Genomic DNA, 14035 nt, shown 5'->3' on the forward strand with positions numbered 1-14035 from the left:
TGCTAGAATTGTATTAACCGGAAACATAATACATGTGTGAATACATAGACAAACGGAGTGTCACTAGTATGCCTCTACTTGACTAGCTCATTAATCAAAGATGGTTATGTTTCCTAACCATGAACAAAGAGTTGTTATTTGATTAACGGGATCACATCATTAGGTGAATGATCTGATTGACATGACCCATTCCATTAGCTTAGCACCCGATCGTTTAGTATGTTGCTATTGCTTTCTTCATAACTTATACATGTTCCTATGACTATGAGATTATGCAACTCCCGTTTGCCGGAGGAACACTTTGTGTGCTACCAAACGTCACAACGTAAATGGGTGATTATAAAGGTACTCTACAGGTGTCTCCAAAGGTACATGTTGGGTTGGCGTATTTCGAGATTAGGATTTGTCACTCCGATTGTCGGAGAGGTATCTCTGGGCCCTCTCGGTAATGCACATCACATAAGCCTTGCAAGCATTGCAACTAATGAGTTAGTTGCGAGATGATGTATTACGGAACGAGTAAAGAGACTTGCTGGTAACGAGATTGAACTAGGTATTGAGATACCGACGATCAAATCTCGGGCAAGTAACATACCGATGACAAAGGGAACAACGTATGTTGTTATGCAGTCTGACCGATAAAGATCTTCGTAGAATATGTAGGAGCCAATATGAGCATCCAGGTTCCGCTATTGGTTATTGACCGGAGACGTGTCTCGGTCATGTCTACATTGTTCTCGAACCCGTAGGGTCCGCACGCTTAAGGTTTCGATGACAGTTATATTATGAGTTTATGAGTTTTGATGTACCGAAGTTAGTTCGGAGTCCCGGATGTGATCACGGGCATGACGAGGAGTCTCGAAATGGTCGAGACATAAAGATTGATATATTGGACGGTTATATTCGGACACCGGAAGTGTTCCGGGTGATTTCGGAGAAAACCAGAGAGCCGGAGCATTACCGGAACCCCCCCGGGAGAAGTAATGGGCCATATGAGCCTTAGTGGAGAGAGAGAGGGGCAGCCAAAGATGGGTCGCGCGCCTCCTCCCCCCTGGTCCGAATTGGACTAGGAGAGGGGGCGGCGCCCCCCTTTCCTTCTCCCTCCCCACTTCTTTCCCCCTCCTACTAGGAGGAGGACTCCTCCTTGGCGCACCATAGGGGCCGGCCGGCCTCCTCCCCCTGATCCTTTATATACGGGGGAAGGGGGCACCCCTAGACACAAGTTGATCCACGTGATCATATTCTTAGCCGTGTGCGGTGCCCCCTTCCACCATAATCCTCGATAATATTGTAGTGGTGCTTAGGCGAAGCCCTGCGACGATAGTACATCAAGATCGTCACCACGCCATCATGCTGACGGAACTCTTCCCCGACACTTTGCTGGATCGGAGTCTGGGGATCGTCATCGAGCTGAACGTGTGCTAAAACTCGGAGGTGCCGTAGTTTCGGTGCTTGATCGGTCGGGCCGTGAAGACGTACGACTACATCAACCGCGTTGTGCTAACGCTTCCGCTGTCGGTCTACAACGGTACGTAGATCACACTCTCCCCTCTCGTTGCTATGCATCACCATGATCTTGTGTGTGCGTAGGAAATTTTTTGAAATTACTACGTTCCCCAACAGTGGCATCCGAGCCTAGGTTTTATATGTTGATGTTATATGCATGAGTAGAACACAAGTGAGTTGTGGGCGATATAAGTCATACTGCTTACCAGCATGTCATACTTTGGTTCGGCGGTATTGTTGGACGAAGTGGCCCGGACCGACATTACGCGTACGCTTACGCGAGACCGGTTCTCCCGACGTGCTTTGCACATAGGTGGCTTGCGGGTGACAGTTTCTCCAACTTTAGTTGAACCGAGTGTGGCTACGCCCGGTCCTTGTGAAGGTTAAAACAGCACCAACTTGACAAACTATCGTTGTGGTTTTGATGCGTAGGTAAGATTGGTTCTTGCTTAAGCCCGTAGCAGCCACGTAAAACTTGCAACAACAAAGTAGAGGACGTCTAACTTGTTTTTGCAGGGCATGTTGTGATGTGATATGGTCAAGACATGATGCTAAATTTTATTGTATGAGATGGTCATGTTTTGTAACCGAGTTATCGGCAACTGGCAGGAGCCATATGGTTGTCGCTTTATTGTATGCAATGCAATCGCGCTGTAATGCTTTACTTTATCACTAAGCGGTAGCAATAGTCGTGGAAGCATAAGATTGGCGAGACGACAACGATGCTACGATGGAGATCAAGGTGTCGCGCCGGTGATGATGGTGATCACGACGGTGCTTCGAAGATGGAGATCACAAGCACAAGATGATGATGGCCATATCATATCACTTATATTGATTGCATGTGATGTTTATCTTTTATGCATCTTATCTTGCTTTGATTGACGGTAGCATTATAAGATGATCTCTCACTAATTATCAAGAAGTGTTCTCCCTGAGTATGCACGGTTGCGAAAGTTCTTCGTGCTGAGACACCACGTGATGATCGGGTGTGATAGGCTCTATGTTCAAATACAACGGGTGCAAAACAGTTGCACATGCGGAATACTCAGGTTATACTTGACGAGCCAAGCATATATAGATATGGCCTCGGAACAGGGAGACCGAAAGGTCGAGCATGAATCATATAGTAGATATGATCAACATAGTGATGTTCACCAATGAAACTACTCCATCTCACGTGATGATCGGACATGGTTTAGTTGATTTGGATCACGTAATCACTTAGAGGATTAGAGGGATGTCTATCTAAGTGGGAGTTCTTTAAGTAAATTAATTGAACCTAAATTTATCATGAAACTTAGTACCTGATAGTATCTTGCTTGTTTATGCTTGATTGTAGATAGATGGCTCGTGCTGTTGTTCCGTTGAATTTTAAAGCGTTCCTTGAGAAAGCAAAGTTGAAAGATGATGGTAGCAATTACATGGACTGGGTCCGTAACTTGAGGATTATCCTCATTGCTGCACAGAAGAATTACGTCCTGGAAGCACCGCTGGGTGCCAGGCCTGCTGTTGGAGCAACACCAGATGTTATGAATGTCTGGCAGAGCAAAGCTGATGACTACTCGATAGTTCAGTGTGCCATGCTTTACGGCTTAGAATCGGGACTTCAACGATGTTTTGAACGTCATGGAGCATATGAGATGTTCCAGGAGTTGAAGTTAATATTTCAAGCAAATGCCCGGATTGAGAGATATGAAGTCTCCAATAAGTTCTATAGCTGCAAGATGGAGGAGAACAGTTCTGTCAGTGAGCATATACTCAAAATGTCTGGGTATAATAATCACTTGATTCAATTGGGAGTTAATCTTCTAGATGATTGTGTCATTGACAGAATTCTCCAATCACTGCCACCAAGCTACAAGAGCTTCGTGATGAACTATAATATGCAAGGGATGAATAAGACTATTCCCGAGCTCTTCGCAATGCTGAAAGTTGCGGAGGTAGAAATCAAGAAGGAGCATCAAGTGTTGATGGTCAACAAGACCACTAGTTTCAAGAAAAGGGGCAAAGGGAAGAAGAAGGGGAACTTCAAAAAGAACAGCAAGCAAGTTGCTACTCAAGAGAAGAAACCCAAACCTGGACCTAAGCCTGAAACTGAGTGCTTCTACTGCAAGCAGACTGGTCACTGGAAGCGGAACTGCCCCAAGTATTTGGTGGATAAGAAGGATGGCAAGGTGAACAAAGGTATATGTGATATACATGTTATTGATGTGTACCTTACTAATGCTCGCAGTAGCACCTGGGTATTTGATACTAGTTCTGTTGCTAATATTTGCAACTCGAAACAGGGACTACGGATTAAGCGAAGATTGGCTAAGGACGAGGTGACGATGCGCGTGGGAAACGGTTCCAAAGTCGATGTGATCGCAGTCGGCACACTACCTCTACATCTACCTTCGGGATTAATATTAGACCTAAATAATTGTTATTTGGTGCTAGCGTTAAGCATGAACATTATATCTGGATCTTGTTTGATGCAAGACGGTTATTCATTTAAATCTGAGAATAATGGTTGCTCTATTTATATGAGTAATATCTTTTATGGTCATGCACCCTTAAAGAGTGGTCTATTTTTATTGAATCTCGATAGTAGTGACACACATATTCATAGTGTTGAAGCCAAAAGATGCAGAGTTGATAATGATAGTGCAACTTATTTGTGGCACTGCTGTTTAGGTCATATCGGTGTAAAGCGCATGAAGAAACTCCATACTGATGGACTTTTGGAACCACTTGATCATGAATCACTTGGTACCTGCGAACCGTGCCTCATGGGCAAGATGACTAAAACACCGTTCTCCGGTACTATGGAGAGAGCAACAGATTTGTTGGAAATCATACATACAGATGTATGTGGTCCGATGAATATTGAGGCTCGTGGCGGATATCGTTATTTTCTCACCTTCACAAATGACTTAAGCAGATATGGGTATATCTACTTAATGAAACATAGGTCTGAAACGTTTGAAAAGTTCAAAGAATTTCAGAGTGAAGTTGAAAATCATCGTAACAAGAAAATAAAGTTTCTACGATCTGATCGTGGAGGAGAATATTTGAGTTACGAGTTTGGTGTACATTTGAAACAATGCGGAATAGTTTCGCAACTCACGCCACCCGGAACACCACAGCGTAATGGTGTGTCTGAACGTCGTAATCGTACTTTACTAGATATGGTGCGATCTATGATGTCTCTTACTGATTTACCGCTATCGTTTTGGGGTTATGCTTTGGAGACGGCCGCATTCACGTTAAATAGGGCACCATCAAAATCCGTTGAGACGACGCCTTATGAACTATGGTTTGGCAAGAAACCAAAGTTGTCATTTCTGAAAGTTTGGGGCTGTGATGCTTATGTGAAAAAGCTTCAACCTGATAAGCTCGAACCCAAATCGGAGAAATGTGTCTTCATAGGATATCCAAAGGAGACTATTGGATACACCTTCTATCACAGATCCGAAGGCAAGACTTTTGTTGCTAAGTTTGGAAACTTTCTGGAGAAGGAGTTTCTCTCGAAAGAAGTGAGTGGGAGGAAAGTAGAACTTGACGAGGTAACTGTACCCGCTCCCTTATTGGAAAGTAGTGCATCACAGAAAACTGTTTCTGTGACACCTACACCAGTTAGTGAGGAAGGTAATGATGATGATCATGAAACTTCAGAACAAGATACTACTGAACCTCGTAGATCAACCAGAGTGAGATCCGCGCCAGAGTGGTACGGTAATCCTGTTCTGGAAGTCATGCTACTAGATCATAATGAACCTATGAACTATGAAGAAGCGATGGTGAGCCCAGATTCTGCAAAATGGCTTGAAGCCATGAAATCTGAGATGGGATCCATGTATGAGAACAAAGTATGGACTTTGGTTGACTTGCCCGATGATCGGCAAGCAATTGAGAATAAATGGATCTTCAAGAAGAAGACTGACGCTGACGGTAATATTACTGTCTACAAAGCTCGACTTGTCGCAAAAGGTTTTCGGCAAGTTCAAGGGATTGACTACGATGAGACCTTCTCACCCGTAGCGATGCTTAAGTCTGTCCGAATCATGTTAGCAATTGCCGCATTTTATGATTATGAAATTTGACATATAGATGTCAAAACTGCATTCCTGAATGGATTTCTGGAAGAAGAGTTGTATATGATGCAACCAGAAGGTTTTGTCGATCCAAAGGGAGCTAACAAAGTGTGCAAGCTCCAGCGATCCATTTATGGACTGGTGCAAGCCTCTCGGAGTTGGAATAAATGCTTTGATAGTGTGATCAAAGCATTTGGTTTTATACAGACTTTTGGAGAAGCCTGTATTTACAAGAAAGTGAGTGGGAGCTCTGTAGCATTTTTGATATTATATGTGGATGACATATTACTGATTGGAAATGATATAGAATTTCTGGATAGCATAAAGGGATACTTGAATAAGAGTTTTTCAATGAAAGACCTCGGTGAAGCTGCTTACATATTAGGCATTAAGATCTATAGAGATAGATCAAGACGCTTAATTGGACTTTCACAAAGCACATACCTTGACAAAGTTTTGAAGAAGTTCAAAATGGATCAAGCAAAGAAAGGGTTCTTGCCAGTGTTACAAGGTGTGAAGTTGAGTAAGACTCAATGCCCGACCAGTGCAGAAGATAGAGAGAAAATGAAAGATGTTCCCTATGCTTCAGCCATAGGCTCTATCATGTATGCGATGCTGTGTACCAGACCTGATGTGTGCTTTGCTATAAGTCTAGCAGGGAGGTACCAAAGTGATCTAGGAGTGGATCACTGGACAGCGGTCAAGAACATCCTGAAATACCTGAAAAAGACTAGGGATATGTTTCTCATATATGGAGGTGACAAAGAGCTCATTGTAAAAGGTTACGTTGATGCAAGCTTTGACACTGATCCAGACGATTCTAAATCGCAAACCAGATACGTGTTTACATTAAACGGTGGAGCTGTCAGTTGGTGTAGTTCTAAACAAAGCATTGTGGCGGGATCTACATGTGAAGCGGAGTACATAGCTGCTTCGGAAGCATCAAATGAAGGAGTCTGGATGAAGGAGTTCATATTCGATCTAGGTGTCATACCTAGTGCATCGGGTCCAATGAAAATCTTTTGTGACAATACTGGTGCAATTGCCTTGGCAAAGGAATCCAGATTTCACAAGAGAACCAAGCACATCAGGAGACGCTTCAATTCCATCTAGGATCTAGTCCAGGTGGGAGACATAGAGATTTGCAAGATACATACGGATCTGAATGTTGCAGACCCGTTGACTAAGCCTCTTCCACGAGCAAAACATGATCAGCACCAAGGCTCCATGGGTGTTAGAATCATTACTGTGTAATCTAGATTATTGACTCTAGTGCAAGTGGGAGACTGAAGGAAATATGCCCTAGAGGAAATAATAAAGTTATTATTTATTTCCTTACATCATGATAAATGTTTATTATTCATGCTAGAATTGTATTAACTGGAAACATAATACATGTGTGAATACATAGACAAACGGAGTGTCACTAGTATGCCTCTACTTGACTAGCTCGTTAATCAAAGATGGTTATGTTTCCTAACCATGAACAAAGAGTTGTTATTTGATTAACGGGATCACATCATTAGGTGAATGATCTGATTGACATGACCCATTCCATTAGCTTAGCACCCGATCGTTTAGTATGTTGCTATTGCTTTCTTCATAACTTATACATGTTCCTATGACTATGAGATTATGCAACTCCCGTTTGCCGGAGGAACACTTTGTGTGCTACCAAACGTCACAACGTAAATGGGTGATTATAAAGGTACTCTACAGGTGTCTCCAAAGGTACATGTTGGGTTGGCGTATTTCGAGATTAGGATTTGTCACTCCGATTGTCGGAGAGGTATCTCTGGGCCCTCTCGGTAATGCACATCACATAAGCCTTGCAAGCATTGCAACTAATGAGTTAGTTGCGAGATGATGTATTACAGAACGAGTAAAGAGACTTGCCGGTAACGAGATTGAACTTGGTATTGAGATACCGAGGATCGAATCTCGGGCAAGTAACATACCGATGACAAAGGGAACAACGTATGTTGTTATGCGGTCTGACCGATAAAGATCTTCGTAGAATATGTAGGAGCCAATATGAGCATCCAGGTTCCGCTATTGGTTATTGACCGGAGACGTGTCTCGGTCATGTCTACATTGTTCTCGAACCCGTAGGGTCCGCACGCTTAAGGTTTTGATGACAGTTATATTATGAGTTTATGAGTTTTGATGTACCGAAGTTAGTTCGGAGTCCCGGATGTGATCACGGACATGACGAGGAGTCTCGAAATGGCCGAGACATAAAGATTGATATATTGGACGGCTATATTCGGACATCGGAAGTGTTCCGGGTGATTTCGGAGAAAACCGGAGAGCCGGAGGGTTACCGGACCCCCCCCCCCCGGGGGGAGAAGTAATGGGACATATGGGCCTTAGTGGAGAGAGAGAGAGGGGCAGCCAAAGGTGGGCTGCGCGCCTCCTCCCCCTGGTCTGAATTGGACTAGGAGAGGGGGGCGGCGCCCCCCTTTCCTTCTCCCTCCCCACTTCTTTCCCCCTCCTAGTAGGAGTCCTACTCCTACTAGGAGGAGGACTCCTCCTTGGCGCGCCATAGGGGCCGGCCGGCCTCCTCCCCTTGATCCTTTATATACGGGGGAAGGGGGCACCCCTAGACACAAGTTGATCGACATGATCATATTCTTAGCCGTGTGCGGTGCCCCCTTCCACCATAATCCTCGATAATATTGTAGCGGTGCTTAGGCGAAGCCCTACGACGATAGTACATCAAGATCGTCACCACGCCATCGTGCTGACGGAACTCTTCCCCGACACTTTGCTGGATCGGAGTCCGGGGATCGTCATCGAGCTGAACGTGTGCTAAAACTCGGAGGTGCCGTAGTTTCGGTGCTTGATCGGTCGGGCTGTGAAGACGTACGACTACATCAACCGCGTTGTGCTAACGCTTCCGCTGTCAGTCTACAAGGGTACGTAGATCACACTCTCCCCTCTCGTTGCTATGCATCACCATGATCTTGTGTGTGCATAGGAATTTTTTTGAAATTACTACGTTCCCCAACATTCAAGACGAAGCATATTGAGATTCGGTATCACTTCATCCGGGATCACATTAGGCGAGGAGAGATCGAGCTCAACTATGTCAACACTCATGACAACCTTGCAGATATTTTCACGAAGCCCTTGGATGAAGCAAGATTTCGCGAGTTAAGGCATGAGATAAATATCATTGATTCGAGCAATGTGGCTTGAACCCTTGCACACCCCACCACGCTCAATTTGTTGTCTAGTTTAGATGTAGGCATGGACATAGGGGGAGTGTTGTTCTCTCAATGAACTCTCCCTCCCCCATTATGCATAAATTGATCAAGTCTTTCACGTTAGCCATTGTTGATGGTACTTGTGTTTCGAAGACGAGTTTTGGTCATGGGCCCAAGGTTAAAATCTTCGCGGCACCATACCTCTTGACTCAAACATAGGTGGCCTTGGCCACCGCCCTCTCTTGAAGAGGTGTGTCTTGGTCGTTTGCTGGTGTGCTCTCTTTTCTTGCCGTTTTGTTTTTCCTTCGAGCAAAAGCCATGTTGTTTGGTTGTCGTGGCGTGCTTGGCGGTACTACCCCTGGTGGTGCGCGGTACTACCGCTCATAAGCGGTACTACTGCCCCCCAGCGCGGTACTACCGCTGAGGGACGGGACCAGGGGGTTATATCGGGGCAGGGGGAGGTTTCTTCTCCCCCATACCCATTCGCTTCGCCCCCTCTTTCCTCTTCCTCTCTCCAGTCTCAACTCGCCGCGGGAGGGCTCCGGCGGATCTCCGTCTCCGGGGCGTCCGTCTCCATTTCCTTCGGTGGAGTCGACCCCCACCTCGTTCTCTTGCCATGGATGCCGGTATTGCCCTCGTTCTTCCTTTCCTTTTGTTTCTTAGGGGCAATGGTGGTTGCATCTCTAGATTTTTGGATGAATCTAGGCTTGAGTAGGATGGAGAAGGCAACTAGACTATCTAGTTTAGAGTTTGGTAGGAATATTTTTGAATTTGGCAAACCGGTAGTGCCGGATCTGACCACAGTAGTAGGAAACCGCTGTTTCTCCGCCTTGTGATGTAGGAAACCGCTGTTTCTTCGCCTCGAGCAGTACTACCGCTCTCGTTGGAGCGGTACTACCGCTTGACCTCGAGCGGTACTACCGCTCTCTTTGGAGTGGTACTACCGCTTGGACGGTACTACCGCGGGCATGTCACGGTACTACCGCTGCCTGCCAAATTCCATCATATTCCTGCCTTACCTTGATCCTTTTGTTGTGTTTGTTGGCTTATGCTTGTTCTTTCTGGTTGTTTTGCGTGTTCTTGTGTTTGGCTCCAGGTGATGACCATCCTGAGCATCAAGCTCGCCGTATCAACCCCGGACGTGCAACATCAAAACGCTACCGCACCTCTAAGCCCGCTGGTGGTTCCTCTAGCACCCAACCGCCACCAGCAGGTGCATCCACAAGTGTTCCTCCACCTCCTCAGCAGTCGAAGAGATCCACCAACAAGCCAAAAGGGAAGACTGTGACTGAGATGATTGCCAAGGAGTTTTGGGAAAGGCGTCGCCGTAATCCCTATGAGGTGGAACAATAACCCACTTTGGTCAACTGCCCATTCTGGAACCGATTTTAGTTTGCCATCTATTTTGATGTGATCAAGGCCAAGAAGAATCTCTTTGTTGATGTTCGCTCCATTGACACTAATGCTATGGAGAAGGACCCTGAGTACTTTGGCAAAGCCCTTCAGATGTGCACTCAGCTGAACATTCTCAAGATCATGCAGTTCAACAAGGATTTCCATGCAGATTTGGTGGCTCAATTCTATGCTACCGTTAATCTTGGAACGGATGCCAACAGGACTCTGACTTGGATCACCAATGGCAAGTTTCTTTCCATCAAGTGGAAGACCTTCATGGAGTTACTTGATGTGGAGGATCGTGGGCTTGAGACTTCAGTCGGTTTCCGCCCTCACCGCAATGCTACGTCCACTCACAAGCAAGCCCTTTGGCCCTACTGCACTGTGAAAGTTCACCCAGTGACTAAGAAGAAAACCTATGAGTTGTCTCTGTATCTGGACATTCTTCATCGTATATTCCGTGAGACTCTCTTCCCTCGCATCGGGAATCTGGATATGGTCCACTCTTATCTCGTGGACATGCTTCTGTTCTGTCAGCATGAGAAGGAAGCAAACACTGGAGAGAGCCTGGATATTTCTCATGTCATGTGGTCTAAACTTCTCTCTGTCGTGTCTGAGAGCAAGTGCCCGATATATGGTCCATTCATCATGAGGCTCATTGAGAGGGCCTGGGCACAAATCTATCCCAGAGTGTTGCTGGAAACTGGAGACTTGGTTTCTCATGAGATCAAGCGTCTGAGGAAGAAGGACAATTGGGTCACCCCAGTGCCTCAATCCGGGGGTCTGTCTACTGCTGCTGCTGCTGCCATGGAGACCGAGGGTGGGGCTGCCACTGATGATCACGAGGAGGACTTTGGGCCCTCTAGTACAGAACCGTCGTGGGCACAGAAGCTTAAACGCAAGATGAAGAAGCTTTTCTGCATGGAGTCTCATGGTCAGTACATGACTCATGTGGCGGAGAAGCATGCTAGGGTGCGCCACAAGGAGCTCATGCGTCAGATGGGAGCGACAGTTGCCAGTGGTTCTGAGGGTCAGATCACTGAAGAGGAGGAATGGATTCATCAGCATTGCCCTTGGACCGACTCCGATGCCGAGCAGTTTTCGACCTACGACGAAGATGCAGACGATCACGCTGAGATGTGATGTTCGCGATCCTCAGCTTCCCATCACTTGGAGTCGTAGCGTCACTCTTTGCCCTTTTTGGTGTCTCGCTGCCAAAGGGGGAGAGAGTGTAGGGATTTGTGTTGTTGCCGTGCTTTGAGTGTGTGTGTGTCGTCTTGTGTTTTCTTGTGTGTTATCTCGGTGTCTTCTTTGTTTGGTTTGGTTTGGTGCCTGTGAGACCTAAGACATATGGTGTGAGACATATGCTCCCTATCGCTCCCTTATTACTTATGTCTATTCAGTAATGTAGTTTATTATGAGTTGCATGCTTGTCCTGTTTATACTCTTCTCTCATATATCTTGTGCTTAGAATTGTTGGACTATAAAATATAGGGGGAGTGTTGATCCGGATGTGTGTGTCTTGCTTTCCTAATGCTCCTCTAACTAGGTGCACACATTCAGGGGGAGCCCGTCTATATTTTGTAGTTCTTAGTTTTCATTCTTTATATCTTTTCCTTGTGCAAATCCCTAGTTGTCATCAATCCACCAAAAAGGAGGAGATTGTTGAGGCATATCTCTCTCGAGGTAGTTTTGGTGATTTATGACAACATGTTTGCGGACTAATCATGTGCTTTGAGTAGTTCACAGATTCATCCTTGGCACGAGACGTTTTCTTCCCTTCGGAGTGTCATTCAAGACGGTGTAGCTCTTTCACTTCTCTTTTGGTGGACTAGTTGCGCAGAGGGCACCGTACTATCAAGAGGGGGTCCGCTGGGGTATTGCATGGGTGGAATCGACACGTACACGTCAGCTTTTCACCCTCCGAGCTCTTCCACTTCATTGGAGAGATCTCTTCTCTCTTCTATGTCCTGTCTGGGTTCCAGCGGTAGTACTGCGCAACCCAGCGGTAGTACCGTTGAGGAGTCACAAGCGGCAGTACCGCTCCGCAGCGGTAGTACCACCCGTGACTCCACAGCAGTACTACCGCTGGCCTGCCTGGCACCACCGCCTCATCCTCAGCCTTGATGGAAAGATCCTCTCTCTCTTCTATGTCCCAGCGGTAGTACCGCCGAAGGGTCACAAGTGGTAGTACCGCTCCACAGCGGTAGTACCGCCTGTGACCCCGCTGCTGTACTACCGCTGGGCTGTCTGGCTCCTACCGCCTTGACTCAAGGGCTCTTTTTCTCGTGTCGCGTTTTTCGGCACTAGTTGCGATTGTAGGGAAGGTCGTACCGTTTCGGAGCGGTAGTACCGCCCTTACCACCGCGGTAGTACCACGCTGGGTCCAGATCCCTGCTGCTCTTCTCTGAGCGGCAGTACCGCTCGCTGGAGCGGCAGTACCACTGTCTCAGCGGTAGTACCGCCCTCATTAGCGGTACTACCGCCCTGTGCGGGGCTGGTTGGTGGGGCAACGGTTGGATTGTTGCCCCCACTATTAAAGGGGTCCCCTTCTTCTCCTTTGACCTACCTCTTCCCCCCAAGCTCCTTTAATGCTCAAGCTCCATTAAATGCTCCAAGCTCCATTTTCGCCCGACCTATCTCTCTAGCCAATCAAACTTGTTGATTTGCTCGGGAGTGGTTGAGAAGGCCCCGATCTACACTTCCACCAAGGGATTTTCGATTCCTCCACTCATCCCTAGCGGATCTTGTTACTCTTGGGTGTTTGAGCACCCTAGACGGTTGAGGTCACCACGGAGCCATAGTCCATTGTGGTGAAGCTTCGTGGTTGTGTTGGGAGCCTCCGATTAAGTTGTGGAGATTGCCCCAACCTTGTTTGCAAAGGTTCGGTTGCCGCCTTCAAGGGCACCAATAGTGGAATCACGACATCTCGCATTGTGTGAGGGCGTGAGGAGAATACGGTGGCCCTAGTGGCTTCTTGGGGAGCATTGTGCCTCCACACCGCTCTAACGGAGACGTACTTCCCCTCAAAAGGAAGGAACTTCGGTAACACATCCTCGTCTTCACCGGATCCACTCTTGGTTATCTCTTACCTTTACTTGTGCAAACTCTTTAGTGTTACTTCTCTTGCTTGCTTGTATGCTTGTTGTTATTGCATCATATAGGTTGCTCACCTAGTTGCACATCTAGACAACCTACATTGATGCTAAGTTTAATTTGGTAAAGAAAACTTAAAAATTGGTAGTTGCCTATTCACCCCCCCCCCCTTTAGTCAACCATATCGATCCTTTCAAAGAGTTACTCTCATTAGAAGGTGGGCACGGGTAGCTAATCCGCTCTTCCTCCTTTTGTTCTTCGCTCTCCTCCTCATCCTTTTCATCCAATGAGCTCACAGTTTCATCAATTTCTTCTTCCATAGACTCCTGCAAAATATTAGTCTCTTCTTGGACAGCGGAGACTTTCTCAATAAGCACATTAATATAGGAATTATATTCATAATTATCATAGCAATATTGTAAGATAGCTAAATTTTCAGGCCTATAAACATCATCATCATAAGCTTCATGCTTTTCAAACAAAGATTCAATTTCATAAGCACCCTTAAAAGCAACAAATTCTTCTATTTGTTCCACATCATAGTAATCATATATACCATTAGCATAAGAAGCTAAGGTTTCATTATCATTAAATTCACATGAATATATGAATTTGATCCCATAATAGTTTCCCTTTTTGTGTCAAGCGGTAATCCCTAAAGTATTCACTTTGATCCAACGTTACTCCCATTACATAATTGAATGGGGTTTTCTCAGGATTATTAAAGTAGTACATAATATTTTTCACATA

This window comes from Triticum dicoccoides, chromosome 1A (genome assembly GCF_002162155.2).
Source record: "Triticum dicoccoides isolate Atlit2015 ecotype Zavitan chromosome 1A, WEW_v2.0, whole genome shotgun sequence".
NCBI lineage: Eukaryota > Viridiplantae > Streptophyta > Magnoliopsida > Poales > Poaceae > Triticum > Triticum dicoccoides.